Genomic DNA, 24,135 nt, shown 5'->3' with positions numbered 1-24,135 from the left:
AAACAACAAAAGGTTACACAGTGTTCGTTAACAAGAGTAGCTTTATTAGCAAAACAATAAAATGTTAATGCTGAGCAATAGAGAACAAGCTATATTTTTAAAATAATTTACAAAACATGAGCTAACTAATGCCCTGATCATCCCTCTGATAAAGGTGACAATTATTCTACCAGTTTTAAACAGATTAAGAATATCCCTATAGCCTTGAATATCCGTATCTCTGACTGGTACTTGAGATTTTTATCATTCAAATAAAAATAAACTGATTTTCCTAATTTTTTTTTTAGAAATTTTTTTAAAATAGAGGTGAGAAAAAGAGGCATATTCATGCTTTGTTTCCATACGATCCCTTACACACTAAATTCCTGAACCATAAGGGCACTACCCTCTCCTCAGGACATAAGAAATAAGCCAGTTAAAATTCGTTTGAAGGGTAGATGAGGTTAGTTGGCAATTTATTTACAAACAGCATAGATGTTTGATTGTATCCCTCTTTCCCTCCCACGTCAAATGTTAATTAGGTCTGGCCTACAATAGAAAATTAGGGTGGTTTAACTACCTCAGCCAGGGGCATGAAAAACCCATACCACTGGGCAGCATAATTAAGTCAACCTAAGTCTCTGTGTGGTGGTGACAGGTTTCGGAGGGGTAGCCATGTTAGTCTGTATCAGCAAAAACAATGAGGAGTCCTTGTGGCACCTTAGAGATTAACAAATTTATTTGGGCATAAGCTTTCGTGGGCTAAAACCCAATTCATCAGATGCATGGAGTGAAAAATACAGTAGGAAGGTATATATATTACAGCACATGAAAAAATGGGAGTTGCCTTACCAAGTGGGGGGTCAATGCTAACGAGGCCAATTCAAACAGGGTGGATGTAGCCTATTCCCAACAGTTGACAAGGAGGTGCGAGTATCAACAGAGGGAAAATTACTTTTTGTAGTGACCAGCAGGAAAGCACTTCAATCTCCCAGGACACTCATTAACAAACTTAAAAGTATCCCATCTTCAACAAAAAAAGTTTCAAAAACAGACTTCAACAAGAAACTGCAGAACTAGAATTAATATGCAAACTTGACACCATCAAATTAGGCCTGAATAAAGACTGGGGAGTGGCTGGGCCACTACAAAAAGCACATTAATTACTTAAATAAACTGATTAAAACTGTTGACCATAGAAAATTTACTATCAACACACCAGTTAATCCATATCCAGAGCAAAGATTATGATGCACCTTTGCAGCTGTGAATGCATCAAATGTTACCAAAAAGTGGGTTACGAAAAACAAATAATAAAATAGATATCCAGGAGGAGTGAATTCTATACTAGAGAAATTAAAATAATTCCCTTAACGTACACAAGACGTAGCTATCACCAAAGCAAAAGCTCTATCACCTGCAGACATAAGGTGCACGTAGAATCCTTAAAAAGTGGCTGGTTTTAGAACACAGATTGAAGAGAAGTGCCAATTCATCTCTGTGTAAACTCATTTAGCAGGTTTCTGTATAAATAGAGACTCAGATTGCTTCTAACTCATTTCCAGTTGATTTTCAGCTCCCGAAAGCTAAAATCACCTTACATTGTTTTATTAAGCCACTTTTTATTGTCATCAACAACAAACAATTGTCATACAAACATCATTCAAGACAATACACCAGGAAGAATAAGTGTAAAAAGTGTTACTGAAGTTTGGCACATTTGGTATAACACTGCCAACATGATGTAACATATCAAGTAATAATTGTACAAAAGCCCATCCCATATACAAAAGCCCATCCCAACCAAAATAAAGTGGTGGTGAGAGGGAAGGAAGGATGCAGAGGTGTGAAAAGAGGAAGTTTGTTCTAGCCAATGAGTATTTGGTCAGACGTGAGTCACATCTATACTTTAGAGTATTATATCTGAATATGCTCAATTCACATACTCACACGTTCTAAAACAGAAATATTCTCAATAACCCCCCCATAAGAGTAGTATAAAGACATAGACAGAACGCAATCTTCTCTTAATGAACAAAATGCCAGGTACCTCTAATTAGATAAATATCATTGGAGACAATGGAACAGAAGGAATGAAACCGAAATACAACACTTACACCAAATTATGTCTATTAAAACAAGAATTGCATATGCAATATGGAGGCTTTGTTCAAATTGTGGCCCTGGGCCTTTTTCCCAGATTAATCTAAAGTTTGTCCAGCTTGCACAAGACTGTTTATTAATAATGGATGACTGCCCACTGAGGCGTCAAAGGACATTGCTTTCACCTAACTAACCAGAGAACCGGAATCAAGACTTCTCAGACCTATTGCATTATGTATATTTACAAGTATTTTTATAATATCCAATGACAATGTGTGTCTGACTGTCAGATCAATCAAACTAAACAAATCCAAGGTACGCACACATCTTGAATAATTCTGGTCACCTCATCTCAAAAAAAGATATATTACAACTGACAAAGAATTATTACGGATACGGAACAGCTTCCATATGAGGAGAGATTAAAAAGCGTGTGACTGTTCATCTTAGAAATAGACGACTAAAGGGGGGGATATGATAGCGGTCTATATAATCATGAATGGTGTGGAGAAAGTGAATAGGGAAGTGATGAATACCCCTACACAAGAAGTAGGGATCACCCAATGAAAGCAACAGGAAGCAGGTTTAAAACAAGCATCAGATAATAATTCTTCACACAATGCACGGTCAACCTGTGGAACTCATTATCAGGGAATGTTGTGAAGGAACAACTGGGCTCAAAAAAGAATTAGATTAATTCATGGAGGATAGGACATTCAATGACTATCAGCCAAGATAGTAAGGGACGCAACCCCATGCTCTGGGTGTCCCTAAACCTCCAAGTACTTATGTTTTAAACTTTAATAATATATCCTAGGAAAACAGGCATCTGGGGGGAAGGGTCAGGATTTAGGACAGCCACAAAAAGACAAGGCATAGCCCCCTGCACTGCTCACACAGAGTGAGCAAAGCACGCATGTCTGACCTCAGACAAGGATTATAAGCAGCTGTGTGTTTTCATGCAATTTATTTCTAATATGTCCTCATATGCATGTAGACAGCCCTAAAGCCAAGTAACTACACTTGTCATTCTGCATTTTCTATAGTGTGTGACTTATGCAACATACAGCGTTTATTTTTCAAGCATCTGTAAATAAAACCATTATTCTAAAGTTCGTCTCAATTTTGATCTGTCTAAATCAAGAGGAAGCCTGGCATCTATTCAGTTGGAGATATTATATGTGTAAAATTACCATCTGCCAAGATTCTGCGCCTATGGTCCTGGTCTTCCTAGAACAGCAACGGGGGAACAAAGGTATAAAATTAAAAAACACATGAACTTAGCAAGTGGCTAGTTCTATATAGACGTTAGTTTAGGACAGGCTAATGCAATAAACTAAATGATATTCTTATGACAGTCGAAATGCAATAAAATAAAAATTCAGCAGGTTACTTGGCATGGAACCCAAAGAGCAGTAATTAAGCTCACAACAAATATGATCTGACAGAGAAATATGTAATATTCGGGAGGAACATTCAAGAATGAACACACTTATGAATGAACACATGAACGCACCTATGATTCTATTTGCATTAAAATCACTTAGTCTCACTGGCATTATACACATGGCTTATGCTACCTTGCATGTTTTCTTTCAAACAGAAACTGGCAGGCATCTTCTGGCAGCATGGTCCAGTGGAGAGGGCACTGGAATGGGAGTCAGGAGACCTAGGGTTCTATTTCTGGTTCTGACACTGACCACTCTTGGACCTCTCTGTGTCTCTTTCCCTTCCTGCCTATTTAGGCTGTAAACTCTTCAGAGCAGGGAGGATCTCTCACTCCATTTTTGTACAGTGACTAGCACAATGAGGCCCTTGTGGGAGCATCTAGTTGCTACTGTAATATAAACAGACATCATCATATATTTGAATATGTAAGAAAACAACCAGAAAATGCTAATTTTATTGCAACACATTGAAAAATTGTTGGTATACAGTATTATACAACTTAAAGATTACCTGAGTATAAATAAAAAAATTCAGTTGTTTTCTGATGTTATTATAGCATAATTAAGTATTATGGTAGTGTCGAAAGGCATCAGTCAGAATCAAGGCCCCTTGTTTCAGCAACTGTACAAGGAAAGACATGGTGCATGTTCAAACGAGCCCCCAATCTAACTTAAGACAAGGCTCAAATTGGTGCAGCCAAGAGAGAAAGGAAAAAAAAAAAAAAAGGGAAAGTTGGAGAGAGGATGAAGATGACATTGACAGGAACATGTGGTCAAATGGACCAGCTATGTGCACAAATTGACTCCTAGTCTTACATTCATTTGTTTTAAATTATGAGATAAAAATCTATGAATAAATAAAATAGACATCATCTAGCCCCACCAGTATATAAGTAGGCATTATCACTGGGAAATTTTCCAGTGGCATCACAGGAGAAACATGCCATTGGGTGGCGGGGGGGGGGGGAAGAGGGGAGAGGGATTTCAGAGAGGACAGTGTATTGGCCTTACAGACTAGTTTTTCCAGGAGAGCATTTCATGTGTAAAGGGTGATGAGGAAGAAAACACGAAGATGCTTGGGGAATGAGTGGACAAGTGATCTATCAAGGTAGGCATCACTGGCAGAGCAGAGGAGTGACAAGAGAAGTGAAAGCAGGGAGGAGCAGAGTTGTGTAGAGCCTGGAAGGTAGGACAAGAAGCTTTAATTTTATGGAATGGAGAAGGGGGACCCAGTGGAGTAATACGGAGGGTGGAGAGTGATACGATCATAATGTTGGATAAGGAAATATTAGTAGCTGCATTGTGAATGGACTTGACAAGGATAATGTGCCCCATTATCGGGAGGCCCCAAAGTAGTCAGGACAAGCTATAATGGCAGCCTCAACAAGAGTTAGCTGTGTGGTCGGAGTGAAGCCCTGATATTAGAAACGCTTTGGAGAAGTGAGTAGCAAAATTCAAATGCTACTAGGTAAGTGGCACAAGAGGGAAGGAGGAAGCTAGAACAATACAGTATCTAGGTTCCAGGCCTGAATGACTGAGATGATAATGGTGCTGTCAACACTCACAAAGAAAGGGGGAAGAGAGGAAAGGGGGGGGGGGAAATCAAGGAGTTTAGGTTAGCCAGGTTAAGTTTAAGCCAATGGTGAGATGAATTTGAGGAGATATCAAAGACAAACTAGGGTGTGCGATTGGATGGAGGGAGGCAAGTCAGGAGGGAAGAAGTAGATTTGTGAGTGTTGGCATAGAGATGGCAGCTGAAGCTTTGTGAAAGGATAAGAAGACACAACCAGAGAAGTAGGAGGAGACTCAGGAGAGGACAGAGTGGTGAAAATCAAGATATCAAGGAGAATGTGCTTAACATGCCATAAGCAATCGAGATCAAGAAAGAGAAAGAAGCAGTAGATGGTTGAGATCTGCTATAAAGATGTTCATTTGAGGCTTGGTAAGACCACTTGCAATGGAAACCCATGGTCAGAAGGCAGACAGAGATGGAGGTGGCAACAGATGTAGAAGATGCACTTGATGATCTCGGAGGCAGAGGTGAGAAATGAGCTGAGTATAGGCAAATGGGGTCATAGGTCATTTACTTCTGGGAGGAGGGATTAGATGAGGGGACACCATAGCATGCTTCTATTGTAAGCAGGAGTGAAAAGAGAGTGAGAAGCTAAGGAGAAAGATGAATAAGGGAGTGGAAGGCAGGGGAAATTATGATTCAGGGATGGAGACACTACAACAAAAGGATAGAAACTTCAATATAGATGACATGGAGAAGGAGGGGAGCATGATGGGAAAAGGGGCAAGTCATGCTGGATTTTGTTGACCTTTTTGAAAAAGGTCAGCAAGATCCTATGTGGAAGAGGAGGGCACAAGAGCTGGGAGGGAATCCAAGTTGTCAACTTAGCAGCTGAGACTGTGGGCATAAAGTCAACGTGACTGGAGAAGTAGAGCTGTTTGACTGGCAAGATGGCAGAACTGAAGGAAGAGAAAACAGTTTTGTTATTGGAGGAAGTTCATGTCTGCTGGGACTTTCTAGTGAGGTGTTCAGAAATGCAGGAACATTGGATAAAGGAGGTGAATCTGAGATGTGGTGTTGGTGGGACAGACTTTGAGGTGGAAAAGGGGGATATGAAGAAGTGGAGAGTAGTAGAAAATGTGGACTAGAGGGAGTCAGTGATGTCATTGACAGAAGAAGAAGGAGGGGATTGAAAACAGGAGAGAAGTTATAGCCACTAATGGACTGGAGGTTACGGTAGGGCAGGGTGTCAAGAGGGTGGTCAGAGAAAGGGAACTCTGTGGTAGAAAGATGAGAGAAAAATATTTAGTGATGACAACATCAAGAGAACATTGTGCTGAGTGCGGGAAGTGATCCACCACTGCAGATCAAATGGGGAGGAGGAAGCAGAGGCTAAGGAGTCGAGTGGGACATCAGTCTGGAAGTTGACGTCGCCAAGGATAAGGTATCAGAGGAAGAAGAAAACACCTCACAGACCAGCAGCTCCATTAACAACTCTCACACAAAAATTCCTAACTTGGATAGCAGTCACTTAATGGGACAATATAATTCTTATTGCTCTTTTTCTGGTGGCTTTTATGCAACACTCAAATGACATGCCAATTTTACTTCAGTGAAAATAAGCTCACTCATTTCAAGCTATACATACTTAGTGTTTAATGCATTTGAGTTGGCCTTTTTTAGCTCTGTGAAATTACATTGTAAAAGACACTTTACATTTTTAGGGAATGTCAGCCCACTGAACATTGAATTATGATTAATATGCATAATCACACTTAGCAGCAAGCTACGAAGGTACTGAATCAAAGTTACTTGCATTACATTGCGCATTCACCATTCTTTGCTAGTTATTTCTATTTTACACAATTCACCCTTATATTTTATTTTATTTTTTTTTAATTAGGGTAAGGGTATTTATACTTTCTTCAGTGGGGAAATGCTTTAATTCTCTAACAGATCTTCAACTTTAAAGAATTCCCAATGAATAAACAGATGATGTAAGCAGGACCAATGAAAGGTTCCTAAAAGTGCGGGGGGGGGCCACTGGTGCGCGAACCGTGGTCCCATCCCCCTGTGCCGTCTAGGACGTCAGTTGGCACCACTGACTGGGACGTTAAAAGTCCAGTTGGTGGCGCAGCAGGGACCCAGGCAGGCTCCGTGCCTGCCCTAGCTCCGTGTGGCTTCCAGGTCTTCGCAGCTCCTAGGCCCTGGGACAGCCAGAGACTGGGAAGCTCCATGCGCTGCTCCCGCCCCAGCATCAGCTCCGTAGCTCTTATTGGCCAGGAACCAGAACCAATGGGTGCTGTGGGGGGGTGGCGCCTGTGGGTGTGAAGGTAGCATGCACCGTGCAGAGCCCCCTGGCCACCCATGTGCCTAGAGGCCGCAGGGACTTGGCAGCCGCTTCCTCAGAGCCGCGGTAAGCGCCACTTGGACCTTGCACCCTCACCTCCCGCCCCAGCCAGCCTGGAGTCCCCTCCTGCACCCCAAACCCCTCATCCCCAGCCCCATCCCACACCCCCAGCCAGAGCCCACAGCCCCGCTCCCGCACCCAAACCCCCGCATGTGCCCCAAACCCCTCATCACTCCACATCCTAACTCCCTGCCCCAGCCCCGGAGCCCCTTCCTGCACCCCAAACCCCTCATCCCAACCTCCTTCACCAGCCCGGAGTCCCATCCTGCACTCCACACCCCTCATCCCTGGCCCCACCCCAAAGCCCACACCCCCAGCTGGAGCCCACCCCAATCCCCTGCCCGAGCCCTGAGCCCCCTCCTGCAACCCAAACCCCTCATCCTCGGCCCCACCCCAGAGCCTGCAACCCCAGCCCAAAGCCCATACCCCCTGCTGAACCCCAACCCACTGCCCCAGCCCAGTGAAAGTGAGTGAGGGTGGAGGAGAATGAGTGACAGAGGGAGGGGGATGGAGCGAGTGGGGGTGGGGCCTCTGGTAGGGGGCAAGGTGTTCGGTTTTGTGTGATTAGAAGGTTGGCAACCCTAGTGCTGCCCCTTCCCCCGAAGCCCCACTCCTGCATTGCTTCTTCCTCCCAAGACCTCGCCCACTCCTCTCCGCCCCCTCCCCTCTTTTGCCCTCCCTTATAGCGGTAAAAAGTGAGAGGTCATAGCCATAGGTCCCTGACCCTCCTGTTCCGGTGGACCTGGGTACAGAAAAAAGCCACAAAAGATTATTTGGGGGATGGTGACCATGCCTTAGAGAGAGACTGAAGGAGATTCATCTGTTTAGCTTATCAAAAAGAAGACTGAGGGGACTTGATCATAGGGAGAAAATACTGGCTTCTAAGAGAAAGCCATGACAAGAACCAACTGCTGGAATTTGAAACTAGATAAATTCACGTTAGAAATTAGGCATGAAGTTCCAACAGACAGAGTGATTAACCCTGTAACAAACTACCAAGGGCTGTGATGTGCCCTCCTGGAAGATATGCTTTAGTCAAACACAAATTATTGCGTTCAATAAAGCGGAAACTGGGTGCAATACAAGCGATCAAACTAGATGATCTAATGACAACTTGTGGCATTAAACTCTATGATTCTATCATCCCTCCCTTTATCTGAGCAGTAATTGTACAGAACATTCCTGTGGCATGATCTCGAAAGGAAGTTGTTGAGAAAGCTGTTTAGTAATGTTTACAAAACCAGTATCTTCTCAGGCTTTTTTTCTCTTCTTTTTTGGGGGGAGACGGGGGGGAAGGGGGATTGATTAAATTGATTTTAATTCTTTATTTCAATTTAGCATAGTCACTTCAGTAGCCCAGCTACTAATAACTATCTCCATACAGTCAACAATTTGCTATTTAAGGAATTTTTACCCACCAAACTAAACTAATCTCTGATCAAACAGATTTTTGCACTGCAAATTCTTCTAAGGTTACTGAATATCTTGATCTTCAGTTAAATATTCCTAAGAAATGTTTGGAAAAACTGAAATTCAGTCGCTCTCTTTAGCACAGGTAAGAGCTACTTTCCAATTAGAACTGAAAGCATAGGGGGTGTTAACTTTCACCCTAAGCTGCACCCAGACCCACATGAATGTGCTCTCATGCAGCCTTCAGAGCATTTCTGAGTGCAATAGCAGGATTTGGTAAACAGACAGCAATCAAATAATCTTGCAGTTTTCCAAGTGAAACCCATCACACACTCACCATAACAGAGAGAGAGAGGCAGACATAATAATACTTAGTCCTGCCATTAGTGCAGGGAACTGCAGACAGCTGCAGCGGCACAGGAGCTAGCAAACAGAGCTCTAAACAGGGGAGTTTGAGTGGGAGTTTGTATTGTGGTGCTTGTTTGGGGTTTGCTTTTGCTGGGGGGGGTGGTCTTTTTAGTGTGCCTTGTCTTTCCCAGATTAACAGGATTTAGGTGGGAAGGAGATGACAGATACAGAGGCAGCTGTGGGAGTGACTCCTGTAGTGGAAGACATATTGAGGATGACTGGATGTGGAAGCTGTGGTATGTACATGATCCTGGAGGGGGGAACCGGTAAGAGTTTTTTCTGCATGAAATGTCGTCTGATAGAGCTGATGGAGGAAAAGATCCGAGTTTTGGAGATGCAGGTGGAAAGTCTCGTTGAGTTTAGGAAGGGGTTTGAGCAGATGATGGAGCAAAGATATGAGGTATCTGATGGGAAAAGCTCAGACTCACAGATGGAAGCAGGGCTGGGGAATTTTGAGGAGAGACTGGGTGAGGAAAGTGGTCAGTGGAAACATGTGACTCAAAGAACCAGGCAGAGGAAAAGACGGGCTAGTGAAGGAGAAACGGAGCTTAGGAACAGGTTTGCAGAGTTGGAAAATGAAGAAGGGGCTCAGCAGGTACTTGTTGAAGGTGGAAGGGTAAGGAAGAAGAGAAGAGAGGCTAGTCCTATAGGAAAAGCGGAAGAGTCAAGGGAGACTACACCAAATATGAGCCCAGGAGGATACAGGATGGGTTGAAGAAGATTATAAGGGAAAATAGGAATGGAAAGAACTTGCAGCCAGAGGGAACAGGGGAGAGACTGGAGAATAGCACCGTCACCAGGAAAAGGCAGGTCTATGTGATCGGGGACTCTTTATTGAGAAGAATAGACAGGCCTGTAACTAGAGCTGATCCTGAGAATAGAAGGGTGTGCTGTCTTCCGGGTGCTAAGATACGGGATGTAGACCTGAGGTTGAAAAGGATCCTCAAGGGAGCGGGAAAGAATCCCCTAATTATCCTTCATGTGGGAACAAATGATACGGCTAGATTCTCGCTGGAAAGTATTAAGGGAGACTATGCTAGGCTGGGGAAGACGCTTAAGGAAATTGAGGCTCAGGTGATCTTTAGCGGGATCCTTCCTGTTCCTAGAGAAGGGCAACAAAGGTGTGACAAGATTATGACTGTTAACAGATGGCTTAGGCAGTGGTGCTATAAGGAGGGCTTTGGGATGTATGGCCACTGGGAGGCATTCACGGACAGAGGACAGTTCTCTCGGGATGGACTTCATCTGAGTAGCGAAGGAAATAGACTTCTAGGATCAAGGCTGGCACAACTGATAAAGAGAGCTTTAAACTAGGAATTAGGGGGAGATGGATGGGAGATGTCCAGGAAATCTCCACGCCAGATTTTAGGATTGAGAGGGAAGAAGACAAAGTAAGAAAGGATACAGCTGTGGGTAGGAGAATGTATATAAGGAGCGAGGGCGGTGTGGATACTAGTCTAATAGGTTATACTGGCTGTAGAATGACTGTGCCTAATAGGGTACAAAATGTGAGCGAGGCCAAACAGCAAAAATTAAGATGTTTATACACCAATGCGAGGAGCCTGGGTAACAAAATGGAGGAACTAGAGCTACTGGTGCAGGAAGTGAAACCAGATATTATAGGGATAACAGAAACATGGTGGAATAGTAGTCATGACTGGACTACAGGTATTGAAGGGCATGTGCTGTTTAGGAAAGACAGAAACAAAGGTAAAGGGGGTGGAGTAGCATTGTACGTCAATGATGAGGTAGAATGTAAAGAAATAAGAAGCGATGCAATGGATAAGACAGAGTCCGTGTGGGCAAAAATTACATTGGGGAAGAAAACTAGTAAAGCCTCTCCTACGATAGTGCTTGGGGTGTGCTATAGACCTCCAGGATCTAATTTGGATATGGATAGAGCCCTTTTTAATGTCTTTAACAAAGTAAATACTAATGGAAACTGCGTGATCATGGGAGACTAACTTCCCAGATATAGACTGGAGGACCAGTGCTAGTAATAATAACAGGGCTCAGATTTTCCTAGATGCGATAGCTGATGGATTCCTTCATCAAGTAGTTGCTGAACCGACTAGAGGGGATGCCATTTTAGATTTAATTTTGGTGAGTAGTGAGGACCTCATAGAAAAAATGGTTGTAGGGAACAATCTTGGCTCAAGTGATCATGAGCTAATTCAGTTCAAACTAAATGGAAGGATTAACAAAAATAAATCTGCAACTAAGGTTTTTGATTTCAAAAGGGCTGACTTTCAAAAATTAAGGAAATTAGTTAGGGAAGTGGATTGGACTGAAGAATTTATGGATCTAAAGGTAGAGGAGGCCTGGGATTACTTTAAATCAAAGCTGCAGAAGCTATCGGAAGCCTGTATCCCAAGAAAGGGGAAAAAATTCATAGGAAGGAGTTGTAGACCAAGCTGGATGAGCAAGCATCTTAGAGAGGTGATTAAGAAGAAGCAGAAAGCATACAGGGAGTGGAAGATGGGAGAGATCAGCAAGGAAAGCTACCTAATTGAGGTCAGAACATGGAGGGATAAAGTGAGACAGGCTAAAAGTTGAGTAGAGTTGGACCTTGCAAAGGGAATTAAAACCAACAGTAAAAGGTTCTATAGCCATATAAATAAGAAGAAAACTAAGAAAGAAGAAGTGGGGCCGCTTAACACTGAGGATGGAGTGGAGGTTAAAGATAATCTAGGCATGGCCCAATATCTAAACCAATACTTTGCCTCAGTCTTTCATAAGGCTAAAGAGGATCTTAGGGATAATGGTAGCATGACAAATGGGAATGAGGATATAGAGGTAGATATTACCATATCTGAGGTAGAAGCGAAACTGAAACAGCTTAATGGGACTAAATCGGGGGGCCCAGATAATCTTCATCCAAGAATATTAAAGGAATTGGCATCTGAAATTGCAAGCCCATTAGCAAGAATTTTTAATGAATCTGTTAACTCAGGAGTAGTACTGAATGATTGGAGAATTGCTAATATAGTTCCTATTTTTAAGAAAGGTAAAAAAAAAGTGATCCGGGTAACTACAGGCCAGTTAGTTTGACATCTGTAGTATGCAAGGTCCTGGAAAAAAATTTGAAGGAGAAATTAGTTAAGGACATTGAAGTCAATGGTAAATGGGACAAAATACAACATGGTTTTACAAAAGGTAGATCGTGCCAAACCAACCTAATCTCCTTTTTTGAAAAGGTAACAGATTTTTTAGATAAAGGAAATGCAGTGGATCTAATTTACCTAGATTTCAGTAAGGCATTTGATACCGTGCCACATGGGGAATTATTAGTTAAATTGGAGAAGATGGGGATCAATATGAACATCAAAAGGTGGATAAAGAATTGGTTAAAGGGGAGACTGCAACGGGTCCTACTGAAAGGCGAACTGTCAGGTTGGAGGGAGGTTACCAGTGGAGTTCCTCAGGGATCGGTTTTGGGACCAATCTTATTTAATCTTTTTATTACTGACCTTGGCACAAAAAGTGGGAGTGTGCTAATAAAGTTTGCAGATGATACAAAGCTGGGAGGTATTGCCAATTCGGAGAAGGATCGGGATATTATACAGGAGGATCTGGATGACCTTGTAAACTGGAGTAATAGTAATAGGATGAAATTTAATAGTGAGAAGTGTAAGGTTATGCATTTAGGGATTAATAACAAGAATTTTAGTTATAAGTTGGGGACGCATCAATTAGAAGTAACGGAAGAGGAGAAGGACCTTGGAGTATTGGTTGATCATAGGATGACTATGAGCTGCCAATGTGATATGGCTGTGAAAAAAGCTAATGCGGTTTTGGGATGCATCAGGAGAGGCATTTGCAGTAGGGATAAGGAGGTTTTAGTACCGTTATACAAGGCAGTGGTGAGACCTCACCTAGAATACTGTGTGCAGTTCTGGTCTCCCATGTTTAAAAAGGATGAATTCAAACTGGAGCAGGTACAGAGAAGGGCTACTAGGATGATCCGAGGAATGGAAAACTTGTCTTATGAAAGGAGACTTAAGGAGCTTGGCTTGTTTAGCCTAACTAGGAGAAGGCTGAGGGGAGATATGATTGCTCTCTATAAATATATCAGAGGGATAAATACAGGAGAGGGAGAGGAATTATTTCAGCTCAGCACCAATGTGGACACAAGAACAAATGGGTATAAACTGGCCACCAGGAAGTTTAGACTTGAAATCAGATGAAGGTTTTTAACCATCAGAGGAGTGAAGTTTTGGAATAGCCTTCCAAGGGAATCAGTGGGGGCAAAAGATCTATCTGGTTTTAAGATTCTACTTGATAAGTTTATGGAGGAGATGGTGTGATGGGATAATGGGATTTTGGTAAGTAATTGATCTTTAAATATTCAGGGTAAATAGGCCAAATCCCCTGAGATGGGATATTAGATGGATGGGATCTGAGTTACCCAGGAAAGAATTTTCTGTAGTATCTGGCTGGTGAATCTTGCCCATATGCTCAGGGTTTAGCTGATCGCCATATTTGGGGTCGGGAAGGAATTTTCCTCCAGGTCAGATTGGAGAGGCCCTGGAGGTTTTTCGCCTTCCTCTGTAGCATGGGGCGTGGTTGACTTGAGGGAGGCTTCTCTGCTCCTTGAAGTCTTTAAACCATGATTTAACGACTTCAATAGCTTAGATATGGGTGAGGTTTTTCATAGGAGTGGGTGGGTGAGATTCTGTGGCCTGCACTGTGCAGGAGGTCACACTAGATGATCAGAATGGTCCCTTCTGACCTTAGTATCTATGAATCTATGACTAGAGAACTTTTTGAGGTCCCTTCCAGCAGACATGCCAAACCCACGAAAAAAAACCACAGAAATTGGGCTTGTTTTTGGCTTAAATGGCTTGTGAGTTCCTTGTTAACTTTTTAGTTTTTGGCTTGTAGCTTCTTTTTTTTCCATCAGCTCCCAGCAAGCAGGGGCAAAACGGGAGAGAATCAGGGGTGCACAGAGGCCCACCACAGTCCCAGACTGCACATCGGAGGGAATCTAGTCACACACAGTGTTGGGGTTCTTAGGGATTGGCTTGTTTTGGCCTTCTTTTGAAATGGGATCATTTGATTTTTGGCTTATTGTGGAAGTTGGGGTGCTTATTTACCGTGTGAAAGTTGGCAACTGTGCCTTTCCAGTACTATGATTCTATGACATTTCAAGATTTGCTCCCGGGAATGGGCTTGATTTAATATCTGGATAACACATGGTACCAAGCTGTGGTGGATACTTTACAGTCAAGTGTAAAAAAAGTCCCATCTCTGAAGACTATCTAAATAGACAATTTATAAAACTAAGGAAATAAGACTGGATGCAGGAACAAACAGGTAATTAATGGGGAGTACCCATTCTATTAACTCCATGTTTTGTATTTAAAACTCTTAATGCTCAGAGAAGATAGATGATCAAAAGGTCTCATAAAAGAACTTTGCTTTTAGGAGGAGCTTGAGGGAGAAAAGGGTTGGGAGACATGGCAACAGTGTCAGGAAATTGGGGGTGTTCCATGCCAGAAAGCCACTGGGAGACAGAGTAGGAGAACAGATTGAGTCTAATCAATAAAACCAACTATTGTCTTTCCCTTGCATACATTTTTTGGAGGTTTGGTATATGCTATTAGCACTACAGGTAAACTTCACTCCTCTGGAAAGGGTCAGCACAAGGTCTGTGCATCACTGATGTCCCATATAAGTTCTCAGGATGAAATCCCGGACACCTCACTCGGTGAGTTTAAGTGGTATATAGGCTTTGTGATGACCCTCTGCACAGAGGCGAGCTTCACCACAGTGAGCAATATCATTTCAAAAACATTTTTCTCCATGGTCTGCCACTAAAATACAGCATCCTTTGAATCAAACTCTCTCCCAGTTATCAAGGTGGTAAAATATCTGCATATTTATTTGCACTGGAAAAGAAACAAGTATTTGTGATAAGCAAATAGTACAACAAATAACCTCAAGGATGAGATTAAACAATAGGGATTTTATGTAAATACCTAACCATAACTCTACACTTCAAATGAAAGCTTAAACTATGTTTAGAGGAGAACAATGATAGCAACCTATGAAGACAAATGTCATACCTACCTGTTCTCTTTCCTAGAATAAATAGGAGATTACTTTGCAAATTTATTGCTTGAAGGGTTGAATTTTCAAGAGCACTCAGTGTTAGCATAACTCTGTTCCACCCGAGTCAAGAGGAATTTTCACATTGACTTCAACAGGGGCTGACCTGCACTGAAGCTGAGGGTATGTGTACACTGTAATTAAAAACCCACAGTTGGCACGTGCCAGCTGTCTTGGGCTTGTGGGGCTCGGGCTAAGGGCTGCTTAATTGTGGTATAGACATTTGAACTCAGCCCAAGCTCTGGGACCCTCCCACCTCCCACCTCTTCTAGAGCCTGGACTCCAGCCCAAGCCCAAACATCGACCCCACAATTAAACAGCCCCTTAGCCAAAGGCTGAGTCAGCGGACACGGGCCAGCTGCAGGGTTTTAACTGCAGTATAGACATACCCTGAGTGCTTTTTGAAAACCCCACCCTTAAAAGTACAGGCCTTGATAGTTCTATAGAGAAGAAACTGTGTAAAAAATAGCTTTATTCCATCTGGATCTCGTTACTTTTTTCTTTTTAGTTAAGACTGGAAAATGGGAGAGCATATTTTTTCAGCAGAAGAGGAAGGGCAGCCACAATACATCAAGTCACAGTGATGGTCATCTGAATGTGTTATAGCACAACTGAGAGATGGAGGATTGGGATGGTTAAAAAGACTGTGGTAGGAATAGGGTGACCAGACAACAAGTGTGAAAAATCGGGACAGGAGGTTGGGGGGGGTAATAGGAGCCTATATAAGAAAAAGACCCAAAAATCTAGACTATCCCTATAAAATCGGGACATCTGGTCACCCTAGGTAGGAATGAATTATATTTTGCACTTATGAAGTGCAGTCCCTGCCCTCTGAGGCTCATAAGTCATATCCCTCAATGGAGCAGAAACACATTCAGGTGACTGTGCCCACATATGCAGATACTCATGTGTATATGTACAAGGTGTACCTCCCCCTTTGTCACCCAAAGTTCTGAAGAGTGGAAGTTGTGTCACCTTTGCCTACCCTATACATTCCATTTCTTGAAAACCATCTTCAGTTTTAACGCAGACGAAAGCCTGGATCCTGCTACTCATACCATGTGGGTAGACCCCCGTGCTCTCATGGACTCCCAGAGACTTCAATGAAGCTCTGTACAGTTGCAACAGTCCACCTGCATGCTATCAAAAGCTGGACTGGTGCCTACTGGAATAATTAACATTTTAAGCTGCTTTTTTAATAAATATCTATACCTCCACTCTCCTCCCACTCTGGGTGCCCACTGTGACTATTTGGTAGATTTTAGCAGACAGATTTTCCACCTCACCCACTATACACATAAGCACAATATTTTTAAAAGTGCCACTGATGTTTCTAATGCATTTGTACTTTTATCTACTCCTCATAGTGAGTGATATTCATACTCTCTAAAGCCATTATACAGTTTTAGCTAAGCAAAGAATCTTTTTGCATATCTTTCTGATCTTTTAACCACATATTTTACCATCATATTATGTGAAAAAAATTTGTTTTAGGCTTTGAGATGTGCTTTACATCCTCCTCCTCCAATATTCAGCAGCAGGAAGATCAAACTTTTTAATCATCAGTCATAAGAACAGAAAAACAGCCATACTGGTTCAGACCAAAGGTCCATCTAGCCCAGTATTCTGCCTTGTGACAGTGGCCAATGCCATATGTGATCTAGACAACCAAAAAGTCTTAAAGGAAGACTTAATCTCAGCTACCATGATTTTTAACTAAACAAGAATTTACAATTATATGTGCAAAACAAATTAGAGGGGTTTAATAACCATCCTCTTCACTTTATTTTTGGTGTCCGCTTCCATGGAAACGTGTAGTTTTCTCTTTTTGAATCTACAAAGCTTCACTGCTGCAACCATGTTCACTATTCATGGATTTCTGCTTAGAACAAACCAGTTTGTATCAAAATGAATATTTTCCTAAAAAGGCAAAGGAAAAGACAAAAGCAGAAGGATTGATTTGACCCAGATTTCAATCTTTCTTCCAACCCTCATCTTCAACTTTACCAGAAATAGTCAATCATAACATTCAGTTTAAAAACCTTAATGAGGGAACATCATTTGCTGCTAAATAATTCCCCTGAACAGTTTGATAGTATGTAGGGGGGGAAAGAGATGATATAATAAAGCTAATGTAAAGTTTCTTGTTTAGGATATGTTTGATTAAACATGATTTTTTTCCTAAAGCAGAGACAGAACTAATAAAAATTATTTATATTAAAACCTCAAATAGCTGTAGATCTAGAGATACAGTAAAATAAAGCTACTGGAATTGTGGGTTCTGCTTAATATCTCTTTACCAGAGGTCACCAAACAACAGTTCTTTATATGAATAAGCAGATACAGCTCACATAGTATTACATGTTGCACTGCCTGGGAAGAAGAGAAATAGAGAGAGAATAAATAATGAGAAAGATTGAACACCTTCAGGTCTGAATCCTTCAAATCAGACAACTTCAAATGGTCATAACGAATCATTTGCAGATACACTGATTTGACATTAAGATTTCTTCATAATGCTTATATGTCTGAAGAGAGATTAGTATGGCCTTTATTTCCCCTTTCAATTACTGCAACTTCTCAAAGTTTTTATAATATATATGCTCAAAAAAATACAGCCATTAAAAATAGTCAAATATTCATTATATCTAAATATTGCTACTACCATAAAAAGTAACACTACATTTTTCGAAGCTTCCACATTTCTAGTCCTGCACCCACTGCACAAAATACTAATAAATTAAAAAATATTTTTACTTGGGGCCTACAGGTTCCAAGTTCAGAGAGTGCCTTTGTTTCAGGAGTTGAGCTTAGAAATAGTGAAAAGCAGTTCCTGCTCATTTCATTTTACAATCTAAATAGATAAGACATACAAAGGATGGCAGAAAGGCTGCATTATCTTCATTTTACAAATGGGGAGGTGAAATATAGCGAGATTAAGGAAGACAATTAGATTGTGGAAAAGACAGAATTGAGGCAAAGAATGTAAATGAATTTTAAAAAAGGATTATGCATGTAAATGGATAATATTTGGAGTTCTAAGAGTAGATATTTAAAAGTACACACCAAATTTGCTAAGGATATAAAAGAAAATGTTACTCACTCTATGCAGTAAGAGTAGTTCTTCAAGTTGTGTCCCCCTATGGGCACTCCACTTCAGGTGCATATGTGCCTCTCAAGCACTTGATTGCAGATTTCTAGCTGGCAGTGCCCATTAGGCCTGCACATGCACCCTATTCCTCCTTGTGGCAGACACTGAGGCTATATAGGGGTATGCGGGCAAAGCACCCTCAGTTCCTTCTCTACTCAATCATCCCATAGGAAACGACTGAAGCAGGGGGAAGGAGGGCAGGTAGTAGCCAGCAGCCATGGTGACACTTCTTGAAGAACTAGTTACCGCACAGAGTGAGTAATATTTCCTTCCTCTTTGAGTAGCATCCCTATGGGTGCTTCACTTCAGGTGACTTCCGAGCAGTGCCCCTAGAAAAAGGGCGGAGCTTCAGAACAGGATCCAGAAATGGAGAGTACTACAGAGCCAAGCGCTGCATTGGATCTGATGGCACCAAACCGGGCATAATGTTCTGAAAACGTATGGACTGAAGTCCAAGTAGCAGCTCTGCATATCTTGGGTACTGGGAAATTCTTCAAAAATGCACTTGCTGTCGCTTGTTATGGTGGCCAAGTGTACCTTGACTGAACTGATGGAAAACCCGGATGTCTTCAGATCCAGCAAGTAATCTAGGATGAGGGACAGGGGAACCAAGTTAGGCCAGAGGCAGCGATGACCATACCAGGGGGCAAATCTCTTCCATTTCTGCAGGTAAGTAGTGCAGGATGATGTTTTTCTACTGTTTAATAACACCTCATGCACCTCCGTAGAACAAGAAACTCTAATCCTCAGAACCATACAGGAGCCAAGCTCTGAAGCATAGCACTGCCAGGTTGGGGTGAAGTGCACAACCCGCATCCTGAGACAGGAGATGGGGAATGGTCAGGAGCTTGATTGGCGATTGGACACTGAGTTGAAGCAAGTAAGGGTACCAAGCTTGTCTTGGCTGGGTAGGTACTCTAAGGATTACTCTGCCCTTGTCCTGCCTGATCTTGTTCATCACCTTTAGAATTAGGGGTGTCAGGGGAAAGGCATAGAACAGAGTCCTCTTCCATGGTAGAAGACAGGCGTCCCCCAGGGAATGATGACCGAGACTCCCCCTTGAACAGAAGAGAGGACGCTTTCTGTTCTTGAAGATGGCAAAAAGATTGATCTCAGACTGTCACCATCTCTAGAATACGTCTTAGAGGGCCTGAGTGTCAAGCTCCCATTCACAGTTGTGGGAGAAGCATCTGATATGGGTATTGGCAGTGGTGTTCCAGATGCGTCAAAGGTAGGCTGCTGAAACCTGGAGGTGGTTGGTTATGCACCTGTTCCAGAGCTTTATGGCTTTGGTGCACAAGGAGGGGGAACTTGCTTCTCCCTGCTTGCTGATGTAAAACATGCGGGACATATTGTCTGTCAGTGATGGGGTTGGGTGGTAGAATGGGACTGTGATGTTGCACTCTATATGATTTTATAAAAATATGCTTATGAGTGTGAATATAATGCAACTGAAATATGCTTCATGCAAAAGGTCTCTTGTAAGGTATCATTACAAATCTTATAATCTACTGAGTGTGGCCATCCTATTTATATAAATGTATCACTTTTGTATCTGAAACTAAAAATACGAAATATAACTTTGAGGGCCTATTGTAATTATGCAAAGTGTGGGCCATTAATGGTGGTTTGGAATTTTAATGGCTCCCATTAACCAGGACAATTGACGGTAGATGGCTCTGTTTTACTTGTAAGTCTTCCTGTATACCTGTGGGCTGGAAAGTGGGTAATGAAGTCTTACAGTGACATGTGATCATGTCACTTGAACTGAAATCCATCTTTAACATGGTGCTTTTCCATTGAGAAGGAGGGGTGGGAACCCAGAGGGACAAAGGATTCCCGCCTTATGCAAAAGATACATAAGTGTGTGGAACAGAACAAAGGGGGTGGACATCATGAGAAATCCCCTAGCTACCACCTGAGCTGGGACAAGGGCTGTACCAGGGAAAAGGATTGTGCCCAGACTAGGAAGATGTCCAGTCTGTGAAAAAAAAACTTATTAAAACATCTCTGCGGGTGAGATTTTATCTATATTCAGTTTTATTTCTGTACTAAACTTAGACTTGTGTGTTTTATTTTATTTTGCTTGGTAATTCACTTTGTTCTGTCTGTTACTACTTGGAACCACTTGAATCCTACTTTCTGTATTTAATAAAATCACTTTTTACTTATTAACTAACTCAGAGTATGTATTAATACTGGGGGGGGGGATGGTAGGCAAACTGCTGTGTATACCTCTCTATCAGAGTTATAGAGGGCGGATAATTTATGAGTTTACGGATTTATTTGGGGTTTGGACCCCATTGGAAGTTGGGCATCTAAGTGTTAAAGGCAGAAACACTTCTTAACTTGCTTTCAGCTAAGTCTGCAGCTTTGGGGCACATGGTTCAGACCTTGGGTCTGTGTTGGAGCAGACTGGCGTATCTGGCTCAGCAAAACAGGGTGCTGGAGTCTCAAGCTGGCAGGAAAAGCAGGGGCAGAAGTAGTCTTGGCACATCAGGTGGCAGTCCCAAGGGGGTTTCTGTGATCCAACCCATCACAGGGACATCCACACAGATGTGGAGTTGCTCCTTCCACCAGTTTAGGGAGGTTTTTTTATGTGCAAGGGGACTGCCACCTGGCTGTCCATGGCATCCCATGTCAGAGAATGGAGTCCTTGAGCATGTGCAGGGAGTCATTCATGATTTCAGAGAACAGATTATGATCAAAGGGGAGCACCTCTCTCAGAAACCCCAAAAGCTGGAGCCAGGACACCCGGCACAGAACTACTGCTGTGGAGATGGATCCGGCAGCAGTGTCCACAGCATCTAGAGATGTTCGGAGAGCCGTTCTTGCCAACAGCTAACCCTCTGCAACAACAGACTGGAATTATTCCCTGCAATGGAATTATTCCCTGCGGCAGTTGTTCAATAAAAAGCCTTGAGCCTGTTGTAATGAGTAAGGTTTATATGTGGCCGTGACCGCCTGATAGTTTGTGATCTGAAACTGCAGGGTTGCACTGAGTAAGACTTTTTGTCCAAAGGGATCCAATCGCTTTCAGTCCTTGTCAAAGGAAGTTGTTCTCAAAGTGCTACCCGTTCATTCACAGCAACCACCAGGAGGGATTTAGGTGGGGAATGGGAAAATAAAAAGTCAGAGCCCTTAGGGGGCCACATAGTATGTCTTGTCTGCTCTTCTGAAAGTTGGAGAAATAGTGGCTAGTGTCTGCCATACCGTCTTAGCCGGATCCAGAGGACCCTCATTAATATGTAGCGCCACTCTGGAGGGTGTTGCTGACTGCAAAATATCAAGCAGCCTATTCTGCTGATACTTGACCTCCTCCAGAAGGATCTGCAGAGCGTCAGCTACTCTGAGATCCTGGAACAGCCTGAAGTCATCAATCATGGAAAAAGAGGGAGGCATAACCACCTCATCCAGTGACAACAAAATGGGAGTCGGGTGCAACTTCCTCATCTGCTCTAGCCTTCAGTTCCTCAAACATCTCCTGCCATCGAAAGGTAGAGGGAGGATGTGAAACCCCCCTATTCCTTAAGGGATGGTACCACTGGTCTATTGAAATTGTTGCCAATAGGAAGCCCATGTGTCCCAGTATGGGCATTGGGGGGGTACATAAGGGAGCGGGGTGGCATACAGGGTTGGTTCCACCATCCTTGGTGAGCTGCAAGGTCCTCTCTGTGTGAGGGCAGATTCCCAAAGGGGTATGTAGTAGAACCCCTAACAGAAATTGAGGAAAGCAACTAGGAGTCCTCCTCTTCTTCCTCCACGTCCTCCCAAGATGGGGCAGCCAATGAGCATGGAGGAGAGTCCTGTGCCATAGGGACACGACTCGAAGAAGAACTTTCAAGCTTCGGGGCATATGCCAACTTCTAACTGTTGAGGGTTAGGAGGAAATTTTACTTGGGGGCAGGAAGTCCTGTAACGGTCTATTGGCAGGATTTCTCTTTCTCTGAAGCAGCTGGATGTGGCTACCACAGAGACAGGCTACTGACTTGATAAACCTCTGATCTGATTCAATATGGCAATTCCTACATTTCCTAAGCACCTTGCTCAAGATCATGCGGGAGGTCTGTGGCAGAGTTGGGAAATGAACACAATTCCTGAGCCCCAGTCTAATATCTTAACAACAAAATCATCTTTCTTGTCTGTGGTGCAGCAACTGCTCAGGCCATAATAAATAAATGGATGGTTTTAGTGCCTCAAAACCCCAAAGTAATATATAGATGTGCAGTGAAATTTTAAAAAGGTCTCTAACTAATAAGGACTTTGACTATTAGATAAACATTGAAAATCTTAATCCCAATGCCAAAATCTATGGTTTATTGCGCATTGTCTTTTTCCAAAAATGGTACTGCTATAATCAGTTTTTAAAAATCTAAAGAGGGATTATTTTGAACAAGCTAAAGTGGTATGTTGAAGCAAACACTGGCATTATGCACTAAAAAAATGTACTCTTTGGTCATGATGGTAAAAGTATACCAGCAATTTTGTATAACATACACTGTTAATGGTGGGAAAAAAAATGTTGGTTTATTGCATGATACACTGCGCAAACTAATTTACGATTAGTTTCATGACTGCATATTCCCGGACTGATACCTTTATCTTCACTTTAAATGTATTAGCTTTTTGTACATCTAGCTCCCAATTATAACTTTTCTTTTTTAAAAAAAAATTTAAACTTTTTTTCCCCAGTTGCAAATGAATAGTACGCACATCTAATAAATTCACTCTTAAAACTGTCTTCTCAGTTCAAAGTGACTACTATGACCCAATCTATGCTAGTACTTGTATATGTTGCTGAAAGAGTTCATTTTCAAATCGTAATAAGCACCGTCTACTCTAGGAAAACTACCTGCTGGAGACAATGTTTATATCTGTAACAAGTCCCTCTACACCAGTGATAAAAAGACAGTTGACTGGATCAATGCATGTTTTCAGCAAACTATGAAAAGCATGATAGACTTCTGTGTTTGCTCCCCACCTACACTATCAGGTAAACCATTTTCACTACCTTTTTGAGGGACCTCAGTTGCTGGTTGGTTTCCTAATATAAACAAAGCTTTGCAGTCTAACCTAGGTTGTAAATCCACATCTAATTTTGTTACAAGCTGCATTACTACAAATGCAGAAGCCATTCTATCTACTACTCTTTTGAAAATGGTGTCTTCAATACAGTTTCAGTTGCATAGTGGCATTCAAATTAAACAGTTTTATCAACCACACTAAAACACACTATTCCTTTTGGAACTAGATCAGACATACTTTTCAATGGACAAATGCAGAAATCTCCCATGATTTATTAGTATATCAGTGTCCCCATTCAATCTAAATAAGCAGCGAACAATTTTAGTCCAATCATCAAACATTTTAGGACTTGTTTATTCTCCATGTGTACTGCAATCTTTACTACTAGTAGGATTACTTGTGGCACCTTAAAGACTAACAAATTTATTTGAGCATAAGCTTTCGTGAGCTACAGCTCACTTCATCGAATGCATACATGCATGCATACTGTATGCTCATGAAAGCTTATGCTCAAATAAATTTGTTAGTCTCTAAGGTGCCACAAGTACTCCTTTTCTTTTTGCAAATGCAGACTAAC

At 42.1% G+C, this 24,135-nt stretch overlaps 1 protein-coding gene across 7 annotated transcripts in view; it reads right to left on the bottom strand.

Moving 5' to 3' along the window:
* The window catches only part of FARP1 (FERM, ARH/RhoGEF and pleckstrin domain protein 1), a 360,795-nt gene that overhangs the window by 140,160 nt on the left and 196,500 nt on the right, over positions 1-24,135 (bottom strand). The gene's annotated exons all lie outside the window — the stretch shown is intronic.

Source organism: Dermochelys coriacea, chromosome 1 (assembly GCF_009764565.3).
Source record: "Dermochelys coriacea isolate rDerCor1 chromosome 1, rDerCor1.pri.v4, whole genome shotgun sequence".
In the NCBI taxonomy this organism is placed as follows: domain Eukaryota; kingdom Metazoa; phylum Chordata; order Testudines; family Dermochelyidae; genus Dermochelys; species Dermochelys coriacea.
Note: the sequence above shows the minus strand (reverse complement) of the source record. Positions and strands in the feature narration are given on the sequence as shown.